Source organism: Cinclus cinclus, chromosome 7, assembly GCF_963662255.1.
Source record: "Cinclus cinclus chromosome 7, bCinCin1.1, whole genome shotgun sequence".
Taxonomy (NCBI): domain Eukaryota; kingdom Metazoa; phylum Chordata; class Aves; order Passeriformes; family Cinclidae; genus Cinclus; species Cinclus cinclus.
Window position 1 is genome coordinate 8611042 of NC_085052.1, and position 14367 is coordinate 8625408.

General features: G+C 44.0%; 1 protein-coding gene across 10 annotated transcripts in view; it reads right to left on the reverse strand.

Moving 5' to 3' along the window:
* TCF7L2 (transcription factor 7 like 2) overlaps positions 1-14367 on the reverse strand; it is a 172951-nt gene that overhangs the window by 95655 nt on the left and 62929 nt on the right. The window lies entirely within an intron of this gene.

The window sequence follows — 14367 nt, forward strand, 5'->3', positions numbered from 1 at the left end:
GATGGGGAGGAGCAGAGAAGCAGAGATCTCTTGCAGGCTGTTATTATCAGTAATGAGTTTATCTTCAAATCAAAGCTGACTGTTATTCATGACTAGAAAAAGGTGGAAATTTCAAAATACTCCTTACAAAATGCTTTAAACTACTGATTTCTTTACTTCTGTGTTTATAACATAGAAAACTAGGGCAACCCGAGCTAGATCAGCATTACGCTGTGCTCTGTAGCAAACAGGAGAAATTTATTAAGTGACAAAGCCAACTGCTTTCTGTGACTATACCAGCAAATGAATTCAGTGGTAAGGACACTTGCCAAGACAGTGAATTTATGCAAGTACTGGAGAATCTTCATGGAAAATAAACTTTTATTAATTAAAGAGTATCACCCACTGCTCAACCCAAGGGACGGAAATGTATCACATGTTCCCCATCTCTGCTCGGAGGAGCCCCAACACCAGCCAGCTCAGGAACTGCTTGTGGATGATCTCCAAGACAAAACTCTGAGACTTGTGCATGAGTAACAAACAAAGTTCCACAAAAAATCACGATCTCTTCAGTGATCCTTCACTAACAGGAAGAGCAATTCATTTTGCTGCACGAATGATTAATCATAAATTATTAAATCCAGCTCTATTCAGGATACTTACTCAGGGAAGCAACTGCTCCAACATGTCAACAATTTTTGTTTTTTAAATCTCCAAAATCAGTATCACTTCAAAACACGTATGGAGCCAGATTTTGCACAGAAGCTCTAGCGTGTGTTTTTAGTGCCCACTCTCTCCAGTCCTGGCCAGACTCTAGGAGGGACAGCAACTTTTCTCCCTGCTCTGGCCTTTGGAGACAGCCTGTTTCATTAGGACATTGCCATTGTTTTCACCCTCTTCTGTCTCTCCCATCCATGTGAACCACACACAGAAACATCTGGAGAGCTCGAGCCTACTTTCTCCATCCTTATCACAGAGGAGAGTCTATCTCCTGAGCAGGAATTTGGGGAGCAGCCTGTCCATCAGCACAAGTTTTGCTGCATTATTGCATGCAGCAGTCATGGAGGAGGTAATTTCCTGCCTGGCAGGAAGGCAGTGGAGAGCCCTGGGCTGCTCCCAGCCTCCTGCCTGCCCACCAGCAGCAGGCAGGGGCTAGGGAAGGACAAATGTGAAAGCAGGAGAAAGTGTGGGGCTGCAAACACGTATCCGAACACAAAGCAGCCAGAGGATGCGTGGATATAAAAATTGGATACATTATTATTCCATAAATTAAGCTAAAGCAACCTCAGCACATCCCAGACCTTTAATACCGGGCTGCTGCACACCAAGTGAGTTGGCTTCCAGCCTGCAAAATGTTTCAACTTCACTCAACTGAGACAAGACCCACATTTTATTAAAAGAGGTTTATCTTCCTGCAAATAAACCTCAACAGCTTTTGCGCCCTGAAGAAGCAACTTTGGTTTGCATCTCACCCTCCTCCCCCCTGCCCACAACAAAACACACATTCAAAATCTGATGACTAAAGAATTACCAGTTACAGCTTTCTAGACCTTGCCCACATCAGGCTGGTATGCAACAGGTTTCAACGTTTGTTTTTATAATAAATAAAGCAAAAATATGATGAGACAACTAAGCTCCTTGCCTCTCCTCTGCCTTCTTTGAAGATTGCTTTTTATTTTGAGACTTAAGCAAAACAGTAAAGCAGTTAATAAAGGGCATTCCCTATCTCACATTTCAGCCTGTTCCAAATAATCTAGACAGCCTTAAAATACCAAGCTTGCCTGACACTCCTTTAATGAAGAAGTACAAATTTAAAAAAAAAATGTAACACAGACACACACACACACACAGACACACACACACACTTTCCCTTCTTTTTATATATCTACTGGTCTGCCCCATGACCTCATGTTTCCTGATAAAAAGCAAAAAAAAAATTAGAAGGGAAAAAAAATCCAAAAAAAAAAAGCTTTTTTCAAGCAAGGAGCAAAACCTAAATAAAATTAAGGAAGTGTAAAGCCGAACTTTAACAGCAGACAAGTATGCAAAGAACAGTGTGACCTTCCCTTATCACCTACTGACATGCTTAATAATTTCCAAACAAAAATGTTCTTTTCTGCCACTTCTTCACTCTGCAAGCACCTCCAGTTGCTACATGTCCAGTAAAGAGTTAAATCTCCCACTATCCCCTGCTGCCTGCGAAAAATCACTGAAACAATTGAGACATTGTCCAGTGAACAAGACTCCCAGGGCCTGACATTTTTGTTTATGTCCCAGTTCTCAGCCTGTCAATTTTCACTCCCAACGTTAAAAGCCTGGCTTGCCCCAATACAGTCTGCCCTCGTCTGAAAAGGCTCCACTTCATTTATTTTATTAAAGCTATGGTGTGTTTATGATTCAGAGCTCTACCCATCTGAGGACCTTTTGGTCCCATCCCCCTGCCTTCTTCCCTGCCCTGCAATTGCAACTTCCTAACTCTGAGGCGGCTTTGCAATGCCTTTTGCAGAGCCATTGCCCAGGAAAACAACTGTGCTTAGGTTAAACACCAATGTCCCCATTTTCCTGCAGTAAGAAATAGGTGTTACTGAACTCCAGTCCCTTAAAATAGCCTTTCATTATTAACCAGGGGAAAGGAGTTGGATACTAAGCCAGAGTGGCAGGAACTTTAAAAATAAAATAAAGTTAATTAAAAAAAAAGCACCAAACAAACAAAACCAAAAAAAAAACCAAAATAACAAAACAAAAACACCACCCTGAAAAAAACTAAACCACACACACTCACTCTCACTACCCAGCAGCAAACTAGAAAATACATGTAATGGAGTAAAACAAACATCTTGGAGCAAAGCAGTGTTTTCTCGGCTGCATTTCCTGCCTGCGTTTTCATAATGACCAGAGCGTCAGGCCCAAAACACATCCCTCCCCTTCACCCCTGCCATCCTCTCCCCCCATTCCCAGCACTTTTTTTTTTCCTTCGTTACGCTCTCAATACTTTATCTCCATGAAAAGCACACACAGCGGTCACCAGCGTTTCCTGTTTGCCGAGTGTGCTTTAACTATATCACACCCTCCGCTGCTGCGCTGGAATGCACAGCATATGGCATTGTGAAAGGGTTTACTGTCGAATAATGGCAGCAATGCAGTCCTGCTGGTTTATATCAAACCCTGTCACTCTCTTCACGGAGGTCTCCCTCCTGCTCTCTGAGAGGCGAGGTAAAACACACACACACACACACACACACACACACACACACACACACACACACACTAAGTTCAGCTCCCATGCAGGACCTCAGCAGAAGCCCGTCTGAATCAAGACCTGCGAGCTCAAGGCAAGGAAGATTGCAACTTATGAACTTGCAGCCACTCTGAGATTCTTAGCCCCCGTAATGGAACCTTCTACAGGTAAACAAATGGGCTGTTGGAGGATTTTGGAGCTCCTCGCTGGGATTCCTGTGGGCACAGCCAGCATGGGCTGGAGGATGGCTGCATTCCTGAGCCCCTCTTCTCCAGAGTGGCAGGGCTGAGCAGCTCCCTGAGAACCATCCCAAAGCACAGCTTCACCTTCCCTGCTTGTAAAAATCAGCACAGATACATTTGATTATGAAAACATCCACGTGAAACTGCATTTTCATTTAATTGCTCACAGGTTTATTTGTGTGTGTGTGTGTGTGTGTGTGATTTTTGTTGTTGTTTTTTGGTTTTTAAGCAACTTTGAAAGAAAAATACTTCCTAAATAAATAAATAAATAAATGGATAAATAGATAAAGTGCTGCTTCCAATTGCAGTCAGGTTTAGGCAAGATGCCCACAAAGGTTATACTTCAAAGTGCTTTTTGTGCAGATCCTGAAATGCCTTCCCATGCCCGGATGCATTCGGCCAGCAGACGCTGAAATGAGTAGCAATACTTTTAAAGCCCATTGAAATGCATCCATCCACCCTCTCTTCATAAAAGGAAGCCTTACTTAACAGGCATTTATTATTGCTGAACTAGGGTTGAAAGTTCAGTGTCCTTATAGACCAAAATTATCAAGATTTCTGAGTTTGCAGCCCACGTTTAAGTCCTAATGAGCTATTGTACCCACTCACTGCTATTAACTCTTTGATGTCAGGAACCCATGATGCTCTTTTAAATGTCTCATGGATATACAAGGGAAAAAGTGCAAAGCTCACCTGTGCTGAAGGACAGGTGAGCAACCAGAGGATTTTTTTTTGCCTCTAGTCCCCTCCAGCAAAATATGCAAAGACAACTACAGCATTAAATATGCATGTCAAAGACAGGCTAGCCTACCAGTCTGGACTGTGAACTCAGACTCAGGGGAGCTGTACATCGCTTCTAGCTTTGCCATGATCTGATATGCAGAACACGTTACCTTTCTGGAAAGGGACGTGAGCATACGGTGCCCGTCACACCACACACAAACAGCAACCCAACTGCTGCTGTGCCGTGCACTGCACAGCCCCATCTCCCCTGGATTTGGGCAGGCTGAGGCAGCGACAACCATCTGCTTTTCTGACAGGTCCTTGCCTACTACATCTTCCTAAGTACAGGTAACAATAAAATGATAATGAAATTATCTTTAATTTGCACCAAGCGCTTTGACCTGCTCATTACAGTGTCACACCAGTGGAACTGTGTCCACAGGGAGAAGCCACTATCATGCTTGAACGGCACTTGGGAAGCGAAGAGTACCTAATTTCCCAACCCCAGACTAAGGCCTCCAATCCAACCACCAATGAACAGGACAGCTTTAATTCAAAAGTCACAAGCCCAGCTGAGCACCCGGGCGTGGAGCAGCTTGAGTTGGCCAGACAAGAACATGGCACCAGCTCTTTGGCTGTTCTCCTCTCCCACCAGTGCTGAGACTGCTCCCTCACGCTTTCTCACTGTTTACTCACCCCACAGATTCCTCAGCAGAGTGACCTGAGGTGTCCAAGCATTGCCTATGCAGGAATGGAGTTTAACAGTCCATCTCCGGTGTGAGCGGACGCTCCCTGGATGTGCCCCAGGGATGAGGAGCGGAACAAGTCACTGCAGGGTGAGCCCAGCAAGGCTTACAGCACCTCTGTAACTGCCCAGCCACATGCTGGACACCTTCAGTCCAAATGGCAGCTGCTGCCTCACGTTCACCCCTCGGGCAGAAATTGTGGAGCAACCAGCATTGCCTCAGATTCACACCGGGGCTTATCCCTAAGTAACCCGTCCTGGGCATCAGAGCCCTTTAATACGGAGCAGGTTATTTCATGTCCAGTACAAAACCTCCCCCCCTCAAAGAGCTGGACATGCCTGAAAAGCATTGACATGAGGAGTCAACATGGAGCAGTTATGGCTTTAGCAATTCAAACTCTTGCTTGCTTAATATTAATTAACCACATAGACATGCCCAACATGCAGTGACAGAAGTTCTGCCGCCAGGGAAACCTTCACTACAGACATTTGGGGTTTTCTAATGATATGGCTTCCATGCAGCTGCTTGGCAGGAGCCATAAGTGCACAGTAAGAAAATCTGGAGGCTTTTAGGTCTCTTCATTCTCTTTTCTTCCATCATTTCCTTGTTGCAAGGCAGCCACATGCCCACTACACACAATACTGCAGGCACAGATTAGGGCAATGTTTTCGTTTTCTTTCCTTTCTCAAACACTATTCTTTCAGCTAGGGAAGGAGACCGTGTTCAGATTTCCCAGTGGGCGGATGAGCATCAAGACACCAAAACCCTGCTTCAGCCTTTCTTCTACTATTCCTCCTACAGCCCTGGGAAGAAATATGTCAGCACAAGGACAAGCTCCAGGGGAGAAGAGTTCAGGTCACACTACTCCTTCTCTCCCTCTTCCTTTTCAGTAGCTGGGGGACAGACAGAGGCCACAACCATCTGTCAGGAAGGGACTTTATTTCATATAGATGCTCGTTTCCAGCACCCCAACTCAGAAAACTGTGACTACACAAGACAACACTTTGAGCACATGCTTAAGTGTTGTCCTGAGCACCAAGAGACATCAACGCATGTTTAATGATTTCTTGAATCAAGGCCTAAAAAGTAGAAAGGAAGGGGAAGCTAGTTTCCACAGTAATAGCAGTTGAGAATTCTTTGAGTCGTGCCAACAGGAAAAAAGCATGTTAAAGAACTGCTCGCCTCTCCTAGGAAACTGCACCTCTTTCTGCAGGCCTGCACTGCAGGGTCCAGGGTCACCATCAGGTCCTTAATCTAGAAGGTAGAGGGATAAGGCTGGGGGAAAAGAAAAATAACAACACCACCAAAAAAAAAAAAAAAAAAAAAAAAACCAAAAACCACTAAACCCCAAATCTTGGTTACTTCTTACTTCCATCAGGGAGGTTAGTCAGAAAATACCCTTCCTCTTGTACACACACAAAGATATGTGTTCAAACCATGCACATCCGTGACCAGCTACCAGCCTGTCCCTCATTTTCCACGTATCATTCCTACAGGTGGGGGCCTGGGTGCATGCCTACTGCCAGGCAAGGACTGGTCCAGCTCCCCCAAACTTACTTATTCCAAGATATAAGGTGTAAGATACATCTGACAAAAGGACCTAAATGACACCAAAATAACTTTCCTCTAAAATCTCAATACATGTAAGGATTTTAGGTTTAGATTTCAAAGACTACTTCAGTTTCTGGGGTTTTTGTGGCCTTCCTGTGGGGCTACAGGCTTTTTTGCTTGCCTCTGAAATCCAGATATGGAAATCATCAGTTTCTCAAAATCAACTTGGGAAAGTTATTTAACATCTGTTCTGGCCACACTGGTGAAACAGAAGAGTGAGCAATGCTTCCCCACCTTGGTAAAGTGCTCAGTGACTATACTCACAGGTGTCTGTTAGGTACAGACACTTACGTGGAGCAAAGCTTCCAAGTAAGTTCCCCTGGAACCAGACCCCTGTCACCAGCCTACTGGATATCCAAACCCAAAATCTGTTTGACAATTATTTCTATCTTACTTTTGTAAAAATAAGGCACAGAGCACTGCTTGGGGACAGATTAGGGGTGGGAGCTTGTTTTACAAAGGCATCAATCCTTGTTATTTGTAACATCTCTAGCTCCCCAAAAGCTTCCCAAAATGGGTTTGCCCCTTGCCAAACAGGTATGCATAGAGCAGAGCAACAAACAGCCTTCCTTCTCTTTATGCAGTGGCTTAAACAAGGCAGTTCCAGTTTCTTTCACAGGAGAAAGCAGAAATTTCTACACATTCCAGAAAGTAAAGCATCCCATTAATAATCTAATCCCAAACCACATGAACTGGTGAGAAAAGAAATAATCCTGGGCTTGAGCAAATTGGTAAAAAAATGGTCCTGAGCCCAGCAATGCCTGTTTCCTTCCTTTCTTTTTAATGAAAAATACGTGCTGTTTACTTTACTATAGCACCTGGACACAGCACACAGACCTTGTTTAGACAGAAAATAGGCAGTTCCTATTCAAGTAGTCTCATCTGCACAGGAAAGTTTTTGTGCTCAAGTGTGAATTGAAAAATGCAGAACAACTATTTCGAATTATCTTTCCGTGTGGACGCTGTTTTTCAGCACTAAGAGTTCCTTTGTGAGATTTAGCTTAATCCGTTTCCAAAGCGGATTAAGCTAAACCACACAAAGGACCTCTTACTGCTGAATAAGAGTGGCCACATGGAGAGATAATGAGGAATAGTTATTCTGAGACAGCTACTTTGACGGCCTATTTGGGCTTTTCCATTCTGAGTCAACAAGCCCAAAACTATACTGGTAAGGGAAGACTGTGGTTCAAGAAATTTGGAGAAAATTAAAATGCCAGGGCCATAGCATACCAATTTAACCTTCTGCTCTACACGTGATGGCTGCTCCTGCTCCAGTCAGCACGGGCTCTGGCTCCAGAGGAGGTTGCATTATTCAGTACCTATTTCTCTAAGCTCCAGATTGAATCCAGCCACAGAACTTCAGCTGCAGACAGGGTGCGCGGGGAGGAGGACCTGCGGCGAGCGGCCCTGCCAAGTCTGCCACCCTCGGTACACATCAACTTTGATCTGACAGGCTCACCCATCTGGCTCTGCAGCATCACCCGGCTCTGCTGCTGCTCCTCGCCTGCTGCCAAGGCCGAGCTGCTGCTGCTGCAGCCCTCACACCCGCCCGGGGCTCTGGGGATGGACCGTCTGCATCCTCCCCATTCCGCCTGGCACAGCCACTCTTCTGCTGCAGAGCTGATAGCCTGCTGATATTTCATTGTAGGCCCATACAAGTCCCTAGAAGTTCGTTTAATGTGCATGCTCCAGCATAACAAACTGACATGTGATTGAATTCAAAATGCAGCTTGTGTTCCTCCGTGCTGAAATACTCTCCCAAACCATCTTCCTGATGTAGGTTTCTCAAAATGTTGCTCTCTACAGGTTTATTGTATCCTAGACTAACTAGTCAAAAATGGCCAGAATTTAGGTATCCCATTTGTGTCACATTAGGGACATAAGGGGTTGTTTTATGAACAAAAGATACAAGAGGGAATCGTGCTCTAGATGCACTTCCAACCACACTGAAGGCAGCACAGCTACATCTTTCTTAAGATGATCTGGTGAGCAAATTTCTGTCTTGCTTCCTCTTCACCCAGAGTGCTTCAATACTCAGATATGTCAGAGAGAGAGATATACTTTGGTGTGTCATAACAAACCAAAATGCCAAATCTCAAGGCTCCAACTTACGTGGAAGACTGCACAGCCTCTTCAGGAAACCAAAACTGCAGCCGGTTCACTGCAATATCCACAGGATAAACCTGCTACTTCAGGAGGACCTGCTGAGCCATCCCCAGTGATGTCAGAGAAGCCTGACCCTGCCTGGAAATGTTGCAGACATCCATCACAAGGTAAGTCACCCCAGCACTCAACGCTAGAGCCTTTGCCAGCACCAAGGACCAGCTTCTCCCAAAGTCAAACCAGATGATTCACAAGAAATGGATGAGGCTTTGATTGAGCTGAGCATATCCTAACACCCCTAACTCAGCTGACTTCTCCTGGAGCAACACTTAAGGTTGCTAACTCCTACAGTTTTACAGCCTGTCTAGCAATACTTGCTGTTTTTCAAGGCATGGTAGCATTCAAGTCAAGTGTTTAGGGAAGAACCTCAGACTCCACTTAGAGCACACAGCAAGCTCACAAACTGCTATAGAGAAAACTTTGAGATTGAGCAGAGTATACCCCACAGGCTCAGGAAACAGAACAAATAAAGAGAATACAAAATGTATTATTTAAGAAACAAAAAACAAAAACAACACACAAACCCCCCCCCACAAATCCTCATGCTCTTTTGTGGCCTGACTCATGATCCTAAAACAATTTGGGTTGGCAGTACTATACATTTTACAGCATTTATTCACAGCTGAAATATCCCTGCATCCAAATATTTCAGAGTTCTTGAAGCTACTCACAGATCTCCTGACTACAACCAAGCATGACAATTCATCCCAGCTGCCAATCCAGCCCCAAGGTGTCTTCTGAAGGTGCCTTAGTGCTGACTGATGTTTGCAGAAGCATTAAATTCCTGCTCACTTCACAGTAAGAGGTACAAGCCTGCACATTTCCCCAGTCTCAGCACTACAGCAGAGGAGTTGGCTCCAATACTGAAACAAGGGCTGTAGAGGATGGACATTGTGTTACAGAGTAAACACAAGGGCATGGAGCAGTCCCCTAAAGTCTGAACTATTTTGCAAACATTTCAAATTACCAAGTGAATTACTTTCAAGGAGCCCACATTTCTTCTGCTGTCTATACAAACCAAGCACTAGGTTTCCAGTCATATTTAATGGATACTGAATATAATGGGTGTGTTTTATAGGAACCCATCCAAAACAATTTTATTGGGCTGCCGGTAGGTGAATTCTATACTTAGCCCCAAACATCCTGCTTTGTACACAGAATTTTCTTAAACGCAACCCTCTCCAACCAAAAATCAAAAGGAATTAGTGGTGAAAGATCCTGCCACAAAATTCTCAGCAAGCTTAATTTGTTCTGTGGCTTAATTCCAAGAAGCTCCAAAAATTCACGACAAGATGTTTGCACACTTTTGGGCATGTATTAATGAAACATTTTATTTACTTTGCAATTGCCAGAGCAATTAGCCAAATAAAGTATAGAGTATTTAAAAAAGAGAGAGTCACTAAAGGAGCTTTCCAATTAAGTCTGTGTGGGTGTTTCTGCAGTGTGAGTCTCAGGGATCTGCGTGTTGGGTCCATGACCTACCGGCCATCAGGGACTGACTGGGCACAGGACAGCTCAGACACAGCCCTCTCCTCCTGCCCACAACGTGTCCCTCTCAATACCAGGCACTGATACCCATGATGCCCAGCCAAGTCCTTCCCCCCACAACACCACCGTGTTCCTGATCACCCTGCAGATCTCTAGAGACATAAGAGGGTGTCCTGCCACGGCTGCAGGCAGCCTGGAATCCACGACCATCTCAAGAGGCTACTGCAGAGGAAGAACAGTCTCTCTACAACAAAACAGTAAAGACAAACAAAGCAAGAGCTTTAAAAGCCCTCTCAGAGCACTGTGAGTGGAAGTTACAAGATTGTGGTTCCAGATGACTCCACACATACGGGACATACATATTTCTGGATGCACCCTACTTCCAACCCGTCTGGAGTGACACTGTAGGTGCATTTTAAAATCTGCCTAAGATAAACCTAACTGCTACTAGTGGGCATTTGTTTTTTCTTTAAAATGCAGAAGTACAAACCACATCAGACAAAAAAAAAAAAAATTAGGGAATGGGCAGGGCAGACTGTGCAGCTTCAACTCCAGTTGCTCTGGGAAAAAAACTCCTGATCTCTCCAAACCACCCAGAGGTCCCAGATGCCCGCTCATTGAAGAGGCTGAGAATAGTCAGTATGTTTCAGATGGTTTTGCCTTCAGTTTTGCTTGTCACATTGGGTTTTAAAAAAACATTTTTACTTAAAAAAAAAAAAAAATCCAGATACACTACTGCACAGTGATTCTTTGTTCTTGGTGATTCAGTCTACTATATGGCTGTGTTCCTTACATATTAGGCCAAAAAGTACTGGTAGTCCTCCTCCTGAGGTTGACATTGACATTTACTTCAAAATGCAGGAATTTCTTAAACCCCTCAGTTTTTTATAAGGAATGTGTTGTACTGAGCCACCATCATCTTGGCTTCTGAATGTTTTTGTCAGGTACAAAGGAAGTTAAAAGCAAGCCTTTGCACAGCCTGCAGGAGGCAGGATCTCAGGACTGGTCCTTCACCCACACTCCTGCCCAAAACAGGGTATGACTGAGTCAGGTATTTACTTTGCAGAAAACAGAGAAGAACAGCACTGATTTTCTCCTTAAGGTTGTAGGAACGTACACAGATAAAAAAGGTTTTTAAAGGAGCTAACTTTGTGCAGAGAGCAGATTTCAGAGATCCTCACACAGACATAACTTGCTCGTGTTCACCTGCCTGTCCAGGCTGCAACAGAAAATGTTTATGTGAGATTCCCACTCCTACATCACCCATCTCTCATCCTTATCACCATGCTGGCAGCACACATGTGGATGAGATCAGGTGTACACTGACCATGGGACTCCAGCACAACTAGCATCCCACCCCTGAGAGCAAGACACCCAGCTAGGGTCTGCTTTATACCCAAAACTTCCTGCTAAGACTGCTTCACAAAATCTTAATACCTTCAATGAAATTAAAAGGTCAGGAAAAAAAGAGGGGAAATAACCATAAAAAACACTTTTAAAATATCCCAGCCTCATAATAGTAGTATCTGCAGGCTGAATTCAAAATTTTGACCTACCAAGCTTAATAATATGCTATTAAAACAATTTTTCCCCCAGTTTTCTTTCACCTTTGGACACAGATAAGCAGCATGACTGTGCCAGAGCAAGATGCAAAAAGTCTTGCCAGATGAGTGAAGCACCTAAATGTAAATAAATGCACCGGTCTTAAAAGGAGCCTCATGCTGTACCTTCCACAAGACATACTGAACATAATTTCAGTTTAATATTCTGTTTCTCATTATGGGCCTTGGAGACTCTCTCAAGCACCATGAAAAGCAGTATTAACCCAGCCCTCAGCACTGGGGACAGCAATCCAGCCAAATTATTCATGCTGGTCTTTTGCTTCAATTTTTGTAGTCTTAACTTAATGTTCTTAAACAAATCCGAAAGGAGGATGGCTGACAAACAGAACAGATTTTACTTTAGACATTACAGACAGCCATGTTATGCAGCCTTGAGTCATTAAGCTGAACTCCTAGGGGGAGTTTCATTGGAGCTGGGAGTAAAGGCTGACATGGAGCTTGTGGTTGTCACAGCCAAGCACTAAAAAGAAAGAGGGTTAAAAAGGGAAGGGGGAAAAAATGGTGGTGGGGGGGAGAAAAGAGAAAGTTGGGGGGAAAAAATAAAAAAAAAAAAGGGTGGGGGGGGATACCCAAGTCGCCACACTCTCCTTTCCTCTCTTTGTAATCCAGCTATGAAGATTAGCCTCAAATCCTGATTTCAGAGATAGGGGAAAGAAAAGAAGTGATTTGCAGGTGTTAGCATTTTCCTACAGATCTTCAGGGCAGCCCAATTGATTTGGAGATGAAAAACTGGCATAGGCACACTTGATGTGTAGACTAGACACAGCAACCAGGGTAGAGAACCAGCTTCTATCCCTACAGGTTACACTTGCACAGAAACACCAGGATGCTCATGAAGTACCCCTCACCATTCCACAAAAAATATTAACTGCGTTTTCACAGCTGCAGAAGTGGATGTAGAGCCCTGTGCAAGAGCAGCCTGGTCCCAGGTGCTGTGGGCAGACACAGCAGCAGCAATGGGGACACCAGAGATGCCTGACACATCCCAGGCCAACTGGCATCTGCAGCCACTTTATCTTCCCCAAATGCCATTACCCGCTCTAACTTTATTTATAAAAAAAAAAAGACCATTTTCATTCCACAAAATTAATGTGGCCTGGGGTCAGTGCCAGGAAAAAGGGTGGAAAAAAACTGTCCCTTATTTATATATTTTAACAGAACAAGGCAAAACAGTTTGTTGCTAGAAATAAACATTTAACCTTGCAGAACCACCCCCCCTCCCAAAAACCCACTGCTCTCCCCCCTCATTCCCTCCTCCACCTCCTCTCCTTCCAACATTGTAAGTAGCACAAAAGATCACATTACAAATGCCAGCTGTGGCTCTTTCAGAAGGTGGCCTCCATCTCGGAGGTAGTATATGTTCCTCATGGCCTAAGTGGTTGCTATGGTAAATATGCTTTTTATTGAATAGCAGAGTGAAACAGCTTTTAAATAGACCCATAAGAACCCCATAAATGGTCAAAACACAAAGCAGATCAACCTCAGCCTCCCTGGAAGCAGGTTTCACTTTATTTTCCAAAATGATTGTGATTTTTGAACCCTTTTTGGTATATTTTGTTGACCACTCATCTCCACCTCACCCACACCTGGATGGAAGGGCTGGAGAGAGTCAGGGAAGCCAAGACCTCAATCAACCCCCTCAGCAGCATAGGCTGCTTTGGGTTTTAAAGGCAAGTGTCTGCCCTCCTGCAGGGCAGCAGCCTCAGGGACAGTGGATGCTCAGCACTGGGAAGCTCAGGTGATCCCATCCTGCCCCCCCCCAGCTGCAATCACCCAGGAGAAGCCTCTTGCTCCCTTCTCCATCTCTTCCTAGGAGCCTGACAACACTTCAGCACACCAGAGCCCCAGACACATTCCCAACCCCCTGTGTCAGTTCTCTAGCACAGCAGTAAAAGGAAAAGAATTAAAATAGGAAAGTTTCTCTAAGCTCATTTCTTATTAGGAGTAAGATGATGGCAGGTTTTGATGACTGTAGATTTCTGATTAAGCAGCCAGACATCTTTTCTCTGATCTCTTCCTCCACTGACAGCCCAAGTGGACAGGAAGGAAAAGCAAAGTAGTTCTGAAAAAGTGAAGCAGCCAGCACTAGATATTAACTGGGCAGATATCAGTCTTGTTCCAATTGCTCTCTGATGGATTGAAGAATGGTTTAGAAGCTATGGATTCTAAAACATAGTAAATCTTTTTTTTTCTTTTTGAATAAAGAACTATGACATTCATCACAATGGGTTGACAATTCTCAACCTAAAGAGACAACAATGGAAAAATGAGCACCTCAAAATGTTTAGTATGATTTGAGATTTCTAGCAAAACCAATATGTGCCTTGTATGATGTACCAGCTATGTCAGCTCCAGACTACAGAGCAAAAAGTAAAGAATGAGCAGTTTTTTTCCTGGTATTTTCCTTATCATCTAAAGGTTGTAAAAAAGTTTGTTAAAAAATCACATTAAACTTGATGATGATTTTTTTTCAGAATAAATATTCTAACCCACTACACGCCATTCTCCCCAGAGGTAAATTTTCCAGATGAATAGTCAGAACTAAGATGCTCTTT